Source organism: Acomys russatus, chromosome 5, assembly GCF_903995435.1.
Source record: "Acomys russatus chromosome 5, mAcoRus1.1, whole genome shotgun sequence".
Taxonomy (NCBI): Eukaryota; Metazoa; Chordata; class Mammalia; order Rodentia; family Muridae; genus Acomys; species Acomys russatus.
Window position 1 is genome coordinate 24,265,364 of NC_067141.1, and position 13,347 is coordinate 24,278,710.

Below are 13,347 nucleotides of genomic sequence, written 5' to 3' on the forward strand. Positions count from 1 at the left end.
TCTGGTCCACCCTGGGCTGGCTGGCTGGTGGTGTTCTAGACCCCGGTACTCCTGTGTAGCTCTAAGGCATTTCTTGCCTCTAGCATTCCCGCCTCCCTCCCTCCCTTCCTTCCTTCCTTCCTTCCTTCCTTCCTTCCTTCCTTCCTTCCTGCGGCCAACAATATTCATCGAGCACTCGCCATCACTATGCATTGCTATAACGAAACCGTGTAGCAGGGAAATTTATAAAGAAAAGAGGTGTATTTGGACTCAGTGGTTCTAGAGGGCCAAGGTCAAAGGCATCCCTGGTGGTGGCCTTCTTCTTAGCAGAGTCCCAAGGTGAGCTAGGAAGTCACAAGCAAAAAGTGAGGAGGGGAGGGTTGTGTGCATGCCTCTGTCTGATATTTCTCCTTAAAGCCTATAGCTACTAGGATTTGAGAGTTGGATCTCTACTTGACGTCACCTAATTCTAGTCCCTCCCCCAAAGTCCCACCTCCAAACACCATCACTGGGTTCAGTTCCCGCCCTTTTCATACTTCATGATAGAGATTAGATCTGAAGCCTGGAACCCTAGAGGGATACCCAAGCCATGTCCAGGCCATAGTCAGTGCCTCTGCTAGATCAAGCCTCTGAGGCTCAGGCCTCGGAGCAAAGGACCCACAGGAGCCATTCCTTGTCTTATGGATGAAGTTCGGTGGGTGAGCACATCAGCCTAATTGGAGAAGCAGCTGCAGTTGCCTCCTTTCTGTTGCTCACGGCTCATGTAGACGGCCTGTGCGTTCCCACTGCTGGAGTCAGGGAGTCTGGTCTGAGTGTACCTTGCTTCCTCACTTTGCTCTGCCTACTACCTGGTTGTCCCTGAGGCCTGAGCCCAGCATCATTTCCTGGGATGTCCCCCCAAAGTCCTCAGGCCACAGCTTGCTCCTCCTGATCACCCTGCTCTGGCCCTGGGGACAGGCTTGCTCTCCTTGGATGCTGGTTTCTGGTACTTGTGTTGGGAAGCAGAGGCAAGCTGAGTGTGATGGACGACCGGGGATGCTGTGTTTAGATGAGACTTCCCAGGAGGTGCTCTGTCATTTTTCCTCTGCTTTTCTCCCTCCTTGTTCTTCAACTCCTTGGGGGCTTTTCTGATGAAACTGGAAGCTCACAGCAGAGATAAGCCTGACCTCTGCAGTCTCCTATGAGGGGTGAGCTATGAATTGTGGGTGCTTTGCTGGTCTGGAGTTTCAGGCTCTGGCTGCCTGGGGCATTACACAGGGTCATGCCAGGGCCTTTTGAGAATCTGCTGCTCCATGTGTGGTGTCAGTGACCAGAGAGAATGGCAGTTAATGACAGGCCAGACAGAGTGGTAACAGGTGTGCTTTGGGACCACAGGATGAATGAAGTGGAGCAGGGTAGCGGGGTGACATGGTGGGAGGTGGGGTGATGGGATGAGTGAGGTGAGAGATTGGGTGGTGGGGTAATGGGGCTATCCAGATGGGAGATGGGTGTTGAGGGATGGGGTAGAGGGGTAATGGGGTGGGCGTGAGGTGGTAGAGTGATTGGGTGAGGGAGGTGGGGGATCAAGTAGTGGGAGGACAGGGTGAGGCAGATGAGGTGGGATAGCATCTCTCTAAGCTGCCATTACCCAGCTCTTGAAGGCAGGCTCTGGAAAGGCTGCGTGGGAGCAGATCACACACACACACACACACACACACACACACACACACACACACACACACACACACACGCACACACGCTATTCATTAATGAACATCGCTGACATTATTCATATGAATTTAAAAGGAGAAAAAGCCAGTTAGGAAACAATGAACATTCATCTTTTTGTTGCTGTTGTTGTTGTTGCTCCAAGGAAGACGGTATCCAAGGCCATCTAGAGAGAAGTGTTACTAAATCCATGAAGAGGGCTGGATTTTCTGTTTCCTGTTAGGCCCTCCCTCTCTGGCTGTGCTTTTCCTGGGCCACTTCTGGATGAATGAATCGGATTGCTAAAGCGAGCTACCCCTCCCACTCCCAGGCTCTTGGAACAGCGCCCCCTTCCTTCCCCCTCTCTCTGTCAGGAAGAAGAGATGAGAGGCTCTCATGCACCAAGACACTTGGGGATTCAGGATCCTTTACTTGGTAGCCAGGCCTTTTCCAGGGTCTGAAGTCCTCCCCATGCCCCTGTGTACTGTATTGATGGTGAGGGATGGAGAGGGTGAGCTGGAGAGCATCTCACTTCCCTGCCCTCCCCAGCTTCCTTAGGAGGGTAACTTAATTGCAGACTGAGCCTTGGGAGATTTGGTGAACAGCAACTAGCTGTTTGTACTTCCCTCCTTTCACCTCTATCCCATGTCCCTTCCTCCCTCGTCCTCTTAAGGACTCTGCCTGCAGACATTGCTTGTCTTACTAACGCTCATCCCAGCCTGCACCCGGTACCCTAGAGTCACCACCTCTGTTCCCACTTCAATGCTCTATGAAAGGCCAGATACCTTTACAGCTGCCTCTTCCTCATCTGGTTCCTGTTTTATTTGCCCCTGCACTGGGCAGAGCTCATTGCTGAAGGCAGAGCCTCCTCATGGACAAGAATATACTGTGGATCCTCTGCCTGCTCTGTAAAGACATCATCGTTCTTGTTGAGGTCACGTCATATAGAAGCAGGGCTCGGGGCCAGCGCCACTGGAACCCACACCTGAGGACATTGTGTCTTCCTAAGGAGTAGCTCAGCCTTCCTACAGTCAACAATATCATGCACTTCAGCACCCCCATTGGTGCCAAAATTTACTTACTTACTTAATTCTGCTCGCTTGCATGGTGTGTGTGTGTGTGTGTGTGTGTGTGTGTGTGTGTGTGTGTGTGTGTGTTTATAAACCAATTCCCTTAAGTTGGCTTGTTCCCAGGCAGGGAGCCCACAAACAGTGAGGGGTGACTGCATTTTAAAATGGTCCATTGTCACCTTTGCCTCATACTTGTTTTTTCCTCTCTATCATAGTTTAGGGCCAATATTATTCCTCCTGATTTAGCCACTAGATTACAATGTTTTTGTTGTGGTGGTGGTGGTTAAATATTTCGAAATAGGGTCTCATATAGCCCAGGCTGGCCTCAAATTCACTAAGTAGATGAAGATAACCTCAGACTCCTGATCCTCCTGTGTCCAGATCCTAAGTGCTGAGATTGTGGGCATGCACCACCATGCCTGTTTTGTTGTTGTTGTTGTTGTTGTTTGTTTTGTTTTGTTTTTCAAGACAGGGTTTCTTTGTGTAGCTATGGCTGTCTAGGAACTCAGCCTGTGGACTAGGCTGGCTTCGAACTCACAGAGATCTGCCTGCCTCTGCTTCCTGAGTGCTGGGATTAAAGGCATGCACCACCACTACCATACCTGTTCTATGTGGGCAGAACTCAGGAATGAGTTGCTCCCTAGGTCCTAGAATATGTTTATTGTTTTTTAATATTCATTTTCATTTTGAGTTATGCACATGTGTGTGAGCATGTTCAGGCAGGTGCCTGTGGAGGCCAGAAGATGCCATTCTTGGAGCTGGAGTTACATGTAGTTGTAAGCTGTCTGATATGGGAGCTGGAACTGAATTCAGGTCCTCTGCAAGAACAGTGCAATCTCCATCCCTGAATGTGGTTCTTGTTGGGCCTTCCTGGAAGCATGGCCTGAGGGTTTGCCCGTTCTTCCTTGCTAGGGCAGTTTCCTGGTGTTCTGTGTCATATCCTGAGTTGCTGGCCTTGTTTCTGTTTATGCCAGGGGAACCAGCTGGCCTCACTCAGGGAGTTCCTTCTCCACGTCTACATCTCGGTCCCTCTCTCTTGAACTTTCTAGTGTCTGTGTGTCACGCATTCAGCTGGACTCATCTGTCCCCAGGACTCTCTGATCTGGAGTAGGGCCTGTTTTCCTAGCTTCGCGCTCTGTTTCTGACAAGTATTCTCTGGAGCTGTTGTTTGGCACATATCCTGATGTCTGATTATTTTCCTCCTGAGGGTATCGTTTCTTTAGACAGCCCTTCCTCTATGGGCTGAGCTTTCACTCAGAGCAGGACGGAGCCAGCTCTCTCCCCACTATTCCCTCTCCAGCCTTTCTTGTTGCCTAAGTCATATATCCCTGGCCAGCCCACTCCAGCCGGGTGACAGCAGCTCTGTCCTTCTGCTGGTCCTGGAGCACATGAGTAAAGTGAAGGTAGATATATAGTCTGTCTGTCGGTCTGTCTTCCTTTACATATAAAAGATATGGAGGTATGGAAGCTTCTAGAGCGCTGGGGGCAACTATCTCCTTTTTTTTTTTTTTTTTTTTCTCCAAAGATTATTGTAAACGCTTTTCCTGGGGAAGTCCCCTGAATGCAGACTGTCTCTTTATCACGGATGGACCCCGTCTTCCCCCATCACTCAGCAAAGAGCCCTGCCTCAAGGGTCTCTGAACAGCTGGTTCCAGAACCTTGTCTCCCACCCAAGGAAGAGAAAAGAGCCACAGGGAGAGGGAGGAGGCACTCCTCCTGCCACAGCCTTCTGTTGCTCTGCAGGTCACCAGAGAGGGTCTGTTCCGACGGTGTGTAGCACCCCAGTCCTCCTCAGGCACTTCCTAGGCTGGCTTCTGAATTTTGGAACATTTAGTCTGACTTACTTGATTCCCAGAGACTATATCCGTCAGTGTTGGCGTCCATGGTAGAGAGCCCTTGGCCCAGCATCCATTCGAGCCATCCTTCCATTACAGTGTTTTAACTGGTTAAGCTTTATTTCTCAGAATTGCTTATCTATATAGGCCTACATGCTGTGGGCTGTGGGAGTGCTCCAGGGTGGCAGACCTAGAACCTAAACATCAAAGCTGGGGGACAGAAGTGGTGGTGAGGGTTAGGCTGCTGGGAGCAGATACAGACCATAGCACACCCCTTCCATTGCTGGGGTCTACCCTCAGGATGGGCAGGCCCACTGCACTGAGGCAGGATGCAGCCTTGCCTTCGTCTTGAGCCTGACACGACTCATCCCTGTGGGTGTGCTCCACACAGGGGAAGTCTCCGTGTGCCATAATTTTACCAAAAGGTGCTGAACGACTTCCTGAATGCTGACCTCAAGACAGACACCATACCAAGGTCTTGAATGTGTTCTATGGAGTCCTTGAAGCAACCCTGAGCTTGGCAGTGTGTCTGGGTATAGAGGGCCAGCATCTTAGGAGTTCAAATGGAACCTTCATGATCCACAGCTGTCTGGAGACGGAGCCATACAGCCCGGTCACCAGGAGGCTCAGGGTGTGCTGAAGTTTTCAGTGAGGCTTTTTGATAACACATAAGGAAGTAGATTTTCTTGTGACATTTTCTTACATACATGCCTTTAAACTTTGTTCTTATCTTCCCCGCCACTGTCCCTCCCTGCCCTCTCTACCTCCTCACACTCCTACCTCCGCCCCCACTGTCCTTTCCTGCCTCCCTACCTTTCTGTTGGTCTCCTTCCTCCTCCCAAATAGCCTCCATCTTCTCCCCTCTCACAATCCCTCTCCTGACCCCCGCTTCACCACACATTTAAATCTAGGTTGTTTATATGAGAGCAAGCATGCACTATCTGTCTTTTTGAGTCTGGCCTATTTTGCTTAACAAAACAGCCTCCAGTTTCATCCATTTTCCTGCAAATGTCCTGATTTCCTTCTTTATGTCTGTATAAGATTCCTCTGCATGTATTCATGGTATTTTTTTTTTTTTATTCGTACATCTGACGTTGATGTGAACTGCTATGAATAGCATCATAGTAAATGTCCTAATTTGTAGAAGGAACGTGGAAGATCAGGTGAGAGACAGAGCAGAGGGTCTGAGATCTGAAAACCCGCTGAACAAAAGGCCCACGATGTGCCCATTGGCTGCCAGGTACCCAGGCCTAGTTTATACATATAACCGGACTAGTGGCAGGTGAGAAGTGTATGTGGAAAACAGTCCTGGGACCACAGTCGTTATCACTGTGTATGTACCCCTACTCTGGCCAGTCCATTGAGTTATCCCTGCTGCTGTAGTGTGTTCCTTAGCAGCCAGGATGGGTTAGGCGACTGGAGAGGGTTTTCAGGACTCTCAGCGTAGGCATAGTGTGGTGGAGCTCAGGCAGACACAGCACTGATGTCTCGCAAGCCTAAGCTCCATGCTCCCTGTCTACTTTAACCAGTCCCTGGCTGGCCACCTTTACTGTGGTACAGGCCCGTTTCTCCCACAGGTCTTGTGACTGCTTGTACCCACTAGAGTTACTGGGCATGCTGGGAAAGGCCGCCCTGGACACCTAGTACTGAAGAATAGAAGTGCAATGGCACTTGGAACCGGAAGGGCCCGCTCAGGAGCGTAATCAGCTCTGGAACTTTCTAAAGCCCATTCTACTTCATTTTGTTCAAGACAAACAAAGCCTCTGGAGGCAGAGACAGACAATCCCACGGGTATGAGTTGTCAGCAACAGAGGGGGCATTGTTCCCGCATGCCGTCCCTTGCGGGCTAAATCCTCTGTCTAGCTGGGGACATGACACAGTTCCTGGAATCCTGCCCGGAGGAGCTGCCAGCCAGCTTGCCCTAGGGGCCCCCAGTACCTACACACTGGGTAGTGGTGCTTGGAGAAGCTGCAGGACTGTCCTTCACTGCCCCATGAGGCCTAACCCTGCTGTCTCCCGCTACCTGCTATTTCTGAGTTCACAACTCCAGCGAGCCGGGGCCAGGAAAGCCTTGGACAGTGCTGCAAGGCACCCATGGAGCCCTGGCTGAGCAGAACCCGGGTGGTGGGTTTAGAGGACAGGCAGAGGCTGGTGAAGGGTGCTGGGAGCATGTTGAGGCATATTTCTGCATCATTTAGAATGCGGTATACTACCGGCACTAGCCATTCAATTTGGCCTTTTAAGAAGTGGCATGTGCCCAGATCAGTGCCAAGCAAAGTGGGCTTTTCTTTTATATTTTCGGAGAACAGTGAGTGAGGGAGTACGCACAGCGCCTATTGTGACCAAGCTGTATGGCGGCACTGACGTGAACCCACTTTTCTCCTAAGGAGGTGGAAGAAGAACACTGTGAATGGAGAGGGGGGTTTTTGAGGGTTCCTAGCAGCAGCCCCCCCCCAACGTCCAGTCAGGCTTGGCACTTGGAGCTCAGCCTAAGCTATCAGTCTATGCTTCCATTTCCTCCACCCCGCCGCCCTGGCTCATCTCCTGGCAGCCACTGCAGGGAAACGAGGCTGGCCCCTTTTGCCTTAATTAGTACTTCCATTTAGGACATAGATATATCTTCCTATGGGGTATTTCATTTAGCAAAAAGCTTTTCATCTACCACTCTGACCCCCTTAAAGACAATTTATTGCAGTTCATCCTCCCACCCCCCCCCCCCTCCGCCCCCACCACACTGCTTGACTCTCTCTGGCCCTATCTCACTCATGTACTCCCTGAAGCCACTGCTCCAGATTTGGCAATCCTAGAAGTCTCTGCCCCTTCATCTCACTATCTTCCTCCCCCACCCCTCCCCCACCCTCCACACCAGTGAGCATCTATCACCTGCTTCTGAATGGTCCGCCTAATTTGCCTGACTCAGAAACATCCTTGACGGTTATGTTTGTCATTGAGGTTGAAGTGGAGAGCCAGGCACAGTGCCATCATATCCCTCTTATGCTTTTGGTTGCAGGCAGGTGACTGGCCAGCTGGCCTTGCATATATGACATTTCTTGTACTTTTGAATAAAAGGGGAGAGAACTTACCTTGCTGTGAAGATGCTTGGACCCATGTTCCTGTCCAGAGACTGAGGACAAAGGACCATGTGGTGAGCATCCTTGGTGAGAGGGTATAGGAAGGCTGGTCAAGTCACTAACAGGAAGGTCTCCAGCAGAGGGGCTGGGTCCATAGTGCCTGACACCCTAGAGAAAGCTACTAGCCCCACCATCTAGCTTGGATCTAAGCTTGCAGCTAGCTCACACCCTGTAGCTCTCACCTCACCATTCCTAGACTCTGATTCCTGCCAGAGGCTCCCACCTGCAGAATTCCTTTCTCTGGAATCCCAGATCTCTCATGCACTTGTCATTATCGTTCCTACCCAATTCATAGACAGCTGGCTCCCTGTACCATCCATCTAGCAGATATCCCTAGTTCATTTCTGCCCTTAGCCCTGGACCACCATCACTACATCCCCAACATAACAGTGTCTATCAAGTGTAAGCTCACTTCTCTTGGGTGTTCTATGGAAAGCTCAGAGGCCCTTGGCTGAGTCTGGGTATAGCCTGGGACATGGCTCTTCCCTTCGTCCTCCTTGTGCCCACACACCTGGCCTAGCTTTGAGTGTCTTCCTTGGTCAGGGTTACCTTTAAACAGGACTGCCCCCAGAAACAGTCAAAAAAGAGCTTTATTGATTTTTAATTTTTACAGATCACAGAGTCTGTTTATTTTAAGCATTCAGGTCAACAGTTTCTAGTAAATTTAGCAAGCTGTGTACCCATTTCCTCCATCCAGGTTTGGGGTTCTCCCCCACCCCAGAAAGATTCCCTCATGCCCACTTCCAGTCTGACAAATGTGATTCCACCCTCTGTGTCTGTTGGCTTTCCTGCTCTGGGCATTTCCTTGTAGACCAGTACAGTCTGAGCATTATGGTGGTCACTGGCTTTATTCAGCTCCTCTAGGACTTCTTACTGTCCCCAGAGGGGGCGCAGATACTCCTCTATCCATCAGAGGCTCCGTCTGGCTTTCTCAGGTCTTTGGCTGCCTTGGAGTTGCAGCTTCTCTCACTGCGCATGCTCGAGGAGCTGCTTGCTTATTGTCTCTATTCCTTGGTTCCCTGTGTGTTTTGCTAATGCAGCCACAGCTGAGACTGCACTGAAGCCTGCATCAGGGCAGTGGGCTCATCTGAGCTTTTCCTGTCAGTCAAGGACGGACATTATAGCTGAGCCCCGGAGGTGATGTGTTTTCTTGGGGAGACGTGTTCCCAGAACTTCCTAGGCACAGCCAGCCGTGGAATCCATGTGTTGAAGCCACAGAGGTGGCCACATGCTGTGGTGTAGTGTGTGGCCCGGGGAGACAGGCGTAGGGGTAGACTGAGACATGGCCGGGACATGATGGTTTTGGTGGCCGAGGGAGTTCTATTCAGAGCATGTGACTTCACTGAATTTGTACGTGTGGCCTCGGCTGCTGTGACAGGAGGAAGGTCGGAAGAAGAGGCCGATGGAGAAAAGAGACTCCTGGGGAGAAGGAGAAACAGAGATGGGAGCCAGGTAGAGGGCTGGCAGGGGAAAGCCAGACTGCACAGGTTCCAGGTGACCTGGGGTACTAAGATCAGTGCCTCGGGGGCCTTATAACAGTGACCTGTCAGTCAGTTTGAAATAGAATGCCTGTTTCATAGCTATTTCCAGGAACAGACCCAAAACCCCATTTTCTTTCTTTCTTTTTCTCATTTTCATGTGTGCGTATGTGTATGTTTGCGCACGCGCGTGTGTGTGTTGGTGTGCTTGTGCATGTGGAGGCCAGAGGTTAATGTAGAGAGAGTCCTCCTTGACTACATCTCTCCCACCGCGTTAGTTGAGGCAGGGTCTCTCAATGAAATCCAGAGCTTGCCTATGATATGGTTAGGCTTGCTAGCAGCTGGCTCTGGGGGTCTTCCTTGGAGGATGAGTTTCAGGTCTTGAGGCTCTGAACTCCGGTCCTCATGCTAGCATGGCAAATGCTTTAACAGCTGCATCACTCCCTCAGCATCCATTTTCTTTCATAATTCATGTAACTACACCATTCACTCATGGACAGTGTATATGCCTCAGTGGATCTTGGGGTATTCACAGGTGGGGGCACTGCCCCCTCAGTCATACTGTTTTCTTTCTTTCTTTCTTTTTTTTTTTTTTTTTTTTTGAGACAGGGTTTCTCTGTGTATCCCTGGCTGTCCTGGACTCATTTTGTAGACCCAGGCTGGCCTCAAACTCACAGTGATCCACCTGCCTCTGCCTCCCAAGTGCTAGGATTAAAGGCGTGCACAACCACACCTGGACCATACTGTTTTCTTATCCTTGGAGGAATTTGTGCACCATCTAACCACCTGTCCTCTCATGGATCTTCCTGTGCCTCTTCCTCTCTGCACATGCAGGCTAAGTGGAGTCACAGGATGTACGGACCAAGACCTGGAGACTTGCTCTTTAGAGTCCTGTCTTTCCTGTTGGCCACATATTCGTTGGCCCTCACATTCGTACACACACCGGTGCTCACAAATCCACTGGGGTCTTTGTTTCTTGTTTTTAATTTTTTTTTTTTCAGATAGGCTCTTTCTATGTAGATCAGATTGGCCCTGGAACTTCTGACAATTCCCCTACATCAGCCTTGTCAGTGCACGGATTGACGGGGTAAGCCACCACACTGACTGACTTCTTAACATCACAAGGTAGCCTCCCTGATCAAGTCAGACGTGCAGAACTCCTGTGTCAAAAGGTTCCTCTGTGCCAGCAGCTGCACTTCACTGTGCACATTTCTCTCAGAATGGATTTTCCGTACGCAGTTTAGAAATAACTATTTATTTGTGCGTCTGCATGCCATGGGACATGTGGAGGTCAGAGAACACCTTGTGGTAGTAAGCTCTCTCTTCTACTGTGTAGGTTACAGGGATTGGGCTCAGGTCATCAGGCTCGGGGACTCGGTCCTCTCGCTGGCCTAGAATAGACTCTTTTCTACTTGCTCAGTACTCACCCAAAGGTGGTTTATTCGAGACTAAAGACTCGACTAGAGATTCCTTGTGTGTGAGTTTGATTGGGCACAGTTTCTGCTCTATGAAAAAAAGCCAACAGGGCCGACATGGTGCTTCGTCTCCATTGCCAACTTGACTGGATATTAAATTGCCCTGAGGGGAGACTCACCTCTTGCTATCTGTGAGGATGTTTCCAGAGAGGCTGAAGTGAACCAGGAAGACCCATCCTGCATTCAGGCAGCACCATCCTATAGGCTTGGGGTCCTGGCACTGGGGTCCTGACTTGGATGTGATGTGACACGCCTGCTGCTGTGCCCTCCTGGCCATGATGAGCTCTGCCCTTAAGCTGTGAGCCACAGAAGCCCGCCCTCCCTCCCTCCCTTCAGTTGCTTTTGTCTCAGCAAACGAAGAGAAAGTCACAAACACAATTGGATGGTAGATGACATCGATGATGGTCCTCATTCAGAGGCTTGGAGTTCAAGGACTGTGGCCAGAGCTGAAGCTCAGCCATCCAGCCCGGCCCCATGAGGCTGAGGATGCCTGAGGGCTGTAGAAGTATTTTATTCCTCATAGAGAAAATGTCAAGAATAATAAGTACCGCAGGCTCCAGGATGTCTATTACATAGATCTACGAGCACAGACATCTTCACTTTTTAGTGATAAGATTAAGCCTTCCTGATACAGTCAGCCTTTGTGTCCTCATTTCCAATCCCTTCCTTTCATTCATATTCTCTTTCCTCCTCCCTCCTCCCACCTTCTTGGCAGTTTTGATATGTACCCCCAGGCTGGCCGTAAACTCATGATCCTCCTGCCTCAGCCCCCAAAGTGCTGAGACCATAGGCATATGTCACCATGTTCATCCCTTACCCATCTGTCACCCACGCACCTGTCCGCCCACCAACTCAATTGTCCACTCCTTATCTTCTCATCCGTCCACTCTTCTCCCCACCACACGTCCCATCCCCTCATCCATGCAAACATTCAAGTATCCGTGTGTCCATCTACTCTTTCGCAGTGTAGAAGCGTGCACTTAGGATTTTGTACCTGCTTTGAGGGACCACCCAGTGTGCTTTGTAGTGTATGGCTGGATCGTTGCTGAGAGAGAAAGATGGCAGAGAGTCTGGTTTTCTTTGTGGTTTCGTTAACTCATCACCACCCCAAAGGAAGCTCCTGTCCCCATCTCGTCTGCAGTGCTGCCGCGATAACCTGTCTCCTCCTGCTTCAGCTGGGCAGTTCCACCCCACAGCTTTCATCGGGGACCCGGTGCATCATAAGCTGCTGGAAAGAGAGCAGAGGTCCGGGGGCCCCACCCTTCGTGGAATGGAAGAAAGGCAGCCTTGATCCTGCCAACTATTATTTCTCTCTCACAGCTTGGCTTGATAGCAACAGGTGGAGGGGGACCCAATATTCACATCCAGCATTTTCAAACAACTAAAACTGGTGTGGTCAGGATGCTGGGCCACCCTTTTCCTCTGCTGGATATCAAGTTGGAGTTGTGTGTGCGTGGTCAGGTGACCTAGCTGGCGGCGGGTCTCTGAGCCCAAACATAATCAGCCAACATGGTATGCTTTTCTGCTTGAGCTCGTTGTTAATTCCCACTTAATTCTCTTAGGAAAAAAAAAATAACTTCTGGGAATGGAAGCCTTGGCCTGGGATTACCAAAATGCTGTACAAAAACTCGGCAAATCCCATGTCAGGGTGGAATGCGGAGGCTCAGAGGCCAGGCTAGCAGCTAGGAACATGGAACAACATCTCTGCTGGTGTGCCATGATGGATCACCAGGAAGGTGACCCACTCACCCATGTGAAATGCAAGGCCAGGGCTGTCTTCTAACATCTTTGCTGTGACTGTGTTTGTAGGCGAGGGCCATAGTTAAGGAGCTGCTGAAATGGCCACTCCATTAGGGAAGGTATTAGGTATTATTGTTGTTGTTGTTGTTGTCAACAAGAGAGAGGAAATATCCAAAGGCATCAGGAAGAGTCCAGAGCAGAGAGAAAAGAAAGCAGTCTGGACATGACCCGGGCTAGGGAAGTGAGAGAGAATAGCACAAATAGCAAGAGATGGAAATAGCAAGAATTCAAGAAAATATTGAGAAATATTCAATATGCTATTGAGAAATAGTAAGAAGGCTAGAAGAGAACAAGAGAGAGAACAGCAAGAGTAGCTGGGTTATAAGGAGGATGGCTGTGGGGAGAGAAGCCTGCGAGCTGCAGGGAGAGCTGAGAAGGGCTAATGTGGGGATTTTGAAATGTGTAACAAGTGCTTGTGACTAAGGACAGAGGAGCCCCGCGGCCAGCATGGGCTTTGATATGCTACAGCGGGAGAGCCATGTCCCTTCTGCCAGAGACAAGGGACTGCTTTGGGGCATAGAAAACACATTTTACAAGCTCCCGAGGAATGCTGCCTTTTATCTGACAGCCAGTAAGCCTTCTGTAGTCCAGCCTGAGCTCACTTCTGAATATGTGGACTGCCGAGTCCTAGTAGTGTTATAGAAATTTTGGGTTGTCACTTTTGTTGGGGGAAGTTGGGGTCCCCTCAGGGTGCTTAGTCATGTTAATAAAAAGAATTTAAGATTAGACTCAGAAAAAACAAACCCTGGAGGTAGATCTTATTAGTATTTAAAAGAAAAACCCCAGGGCAGACAAGCTGTAAGTCTGGGTACTTGCCCAGTGGAGGGAGGTGATGAGGAAGACAATTTGTGGCAAAGAGGGCTTCAGAGAAAGAATAAAAAGGCCCATGGTCC

The 13,347-nt window shown here is 50.1% G+C and overlaps 1 protein-coding gene across 5 annotated transcripts in view; it reads left to right on the top strand.

Moving 5' to 3' along the window:
- The window catches only part of Shank2 (SH3 and multiple ankyrin repeat domains 2), a 433,328-nt gene that overhangs the window by 26,920 nt on the left and 393,061 nt on the right, over positions 1 to 13,347 (top strand). The gene's annotated exons all lie outside the window — the stretch shown is intronic.